This window comes from Schistocerca gregaria, unplaced genomic scaffold, assembly GCF_023897955.1.
Source record: "Schistocerca gregaria isolate iqSchGreg1 unplaced genomic scaffold, iqSchGreg1.2 ptg000227l, whole genome shotgun sequence".
NCBI lineage: Eukaryota > Metazoa > Arthropoda > Insecta > Orthoptera > Acrididae > Schistocerca > Schistocerca gregaria.
This window is the reverse complement of record NW_026061746.1, coordinates 1449036-1451889: the sequence shown is the minus strand read 5'-3', so window position 1 is coordinate 1451889 and position 2854 is coordinate 1449036.

The following is a 2854-nucleotide window of genomic DNA, read 5'->3' as shown; positions in this document are numbered from 1 at the left end:
ATAGCCAGTAAGAAGTAGTACAATTCAAGTTTTAGTTCTTGATCATTGACTTTTTACAAATCTTTGGTGCCTTGGACATGAGCTAGGAACTTAATATTTTGCATGAAAGGAGGACTAGCAGCCGCGTTGCACGGGAGAATGTGAAAAGTGTTCATATGTTGTAAAAACCTGAGAAATCCGTCCGTTTTCGTCATTTGTTATCGAATCGACTTAAAGCCAGATCGTCACCTTGGCCGCTCTTCTCTCTGAAACGGTTGTACTTATCGTCTGCAAAGCTATGTCGCGTGCTGCGGTATGCGGAGACACTAAAAGCACCATAGCAGAACACAGAATAAGCTTCTAAGTTGATGTAATAGCCTGTAAGAAGTATTACAATCCAAGTTTTAGTTATCGATTTTTGCCTTTTTAGCTGGCTTTGGTGCCTTGGACATGAGCTAGGAACTTAAGAATTTGCATGAACGGAGGACTAGCAGCCGCGTTGCACGAGAGAATGTGAAAAGTGTTCATATGTAGTAAAAACTTGAGAACTCCGTCCGTGTTCGTCATTTGTTGTCGAATCGACTTAAAGCCAGATCGTCACATTGGCTGCTCTTCTCTCAGAAACGGTTGTTTTTATCGTCTTTGTTATCAAGCCAGATCGTCACATTGGCCGCTCTTCTGTCTGCAACGGTTACATTTATCGTCTGCAAAGCTATGTCGCGTGCTGCGGTATACGGAGACACTAAAAGCACCATAGTAGAACACAGATGAAGCTTCTAAGTTGATGTAATAGAGAGTAAGAAGTAGTACAATTCAAGTTTTAGGTATCGATTATTGACTTTTTACCCTTCTTTGGTGCCTTGAACATGAGCTAGGAACTTAAGATTCTGCATGAAAGGAGGACTAGCAGCAGAGTTGCATGGGAGAATGTGATAAGTTTTCATATGTAGTAAAAACCTGAGAAATCCGTCCGTTTTCGTCATTTGTTGTCGAATCGACTTAAAGCTCGATCGTCACATTGGCCGCATTTCTGTCTGAAACGGTTGTACTTATCGTCTGCAAAGCTATGTCGCGTGCTGCGGTATGCGGAGACACTAAAAGCAACACAGTAGAACACAGATGATGCTTATAAGTTGATGTAATAGCCAGTAAGTAGTAGTACAATTCAAGTTTTAGGTATCCATTATTGACTTTTTACAATTCTTTGGTGCCTTGGACATGAGCTAGGAACTTAATATTTTGCATGAAAGGAGGACTAGCAGCCGCGTTGCATGGGAGAATGTGAAAAGTGTTCATATGTAGTAGAAACCTGAGAAATCTATCCGTTTTCGTCATTTTTTATATAATCGACTTAAAGCCAGATCGTCACATGGGCCGCAGATCTGTCTGAAACGGTTACATTTATCGTCTGCAAAGCTATATCGCGTTCTGCGGTATGCAGAGACACTAAAAGCACAACAGGAGAACACAGATGAAGCTTCTAAGTTGATGTAATAGCCAGTATGAAGTAGTACAATTCAAGTTTTAGTTATCGATTATTGAATTTTAACCCTTATTAGGTGCATTGAACATGAGCTAGGAAATTAAGATTTTGCATGAAGGGAGGACTAGCAGCTGAGTTGCACGGGAAAATGTGAAAAGTGTTCACATCTAGTAAAAACCTGAGAAATCCGTCCGTATTCGTCATTTGTTTTCGAATCGACTTAAAGCCAGATCGTCACATTGGCCGCTCTTCTCTCTGAAACGGTTGTACTTATCGTCTGAAAAGCTATGTCGCGTGCTGCGGTATGTGGAGACACTAAAAGCACCATAGTAGAACACGGATGAAGTTTCTAAGTTGATGTAATAGCCAGTAAGAAGTAGTACAATTCAAGTTTTAGGTATCGATTATGGAATTTTTACCTTTCCTTGGTGCCTTGGACATGAGTGAGGAAATTAAGATTTTGCATGAAATTAGGACTAGCAGCCGCGTTACACGGGAGAATGTGAAAAGTGTTCATATGTAGTAAAAACCTGAGAAATCCGTCAGTTTTCGTCATTTGTTATCGAATCGGCTTAAAGCCAGATCGTCACATTGGCCGCTCTTCTCTCTAAAACGTTGGTACTTATCGTCAGCAATGTTATGTCGCGTGCTGCGGTATGTGGAGACACTAAAAGCACCATAGTAGAACACAGATGAAGCATCTAAGTTGATGTAATAGCCAGTAAGAAGTAGTACTATTCAAGTTTTAGGTATCGATTATTGATCTTTTAGCTGGCTTTGGTGCCTTGGACATGAGCTAGGACCTTAAGATTCTGCATGAAAGGAGGACTAGCAGCCGAGGTGCACGGGAGGATGTGAAAAGTGTTCATACGTAGTAAAAACCTGAGAAATCAGTCCGTTTTCGTCGTTTGTTATCGAATCGACTTGAAGCCAGATCGTCACATTGGCCGCAGATCTGTCTGAAACGTTTACATTTATCGTCTGCAAAGCTATATCACGTTCTGCGGTATGCAGAGACACTAAAAGCTCCATCGTAGAACACAGATGATGCTTCTAAGTTGATGTAATAGCCAGTATGAAGTAGTACAATTCAAGTTTTAGGTATCGATTATTGACTTTTTAGCTGGCTTTGGTGCCTTGGACATGAGCTAGGACCTTAAGATTTTGCGTGAAAGTAGGACTAGCAGCCGCGTTAAATGGGAGAATGTGAAAAGTGTTCATATGTAGTAAAAACCTGAGAAATCCGTCCGTTTTCGTCATTTGTTTTCGAATCGAGTTAAAGCCAGATCGTCACATTGGCCGCTCTTCTCTCTGAAACGGTTGTACTTATCTTCTGCAAAGGTATGTCGCCTGCTGCGGTATGGGGAGACACTAAAAGCACCATAGTAGAAC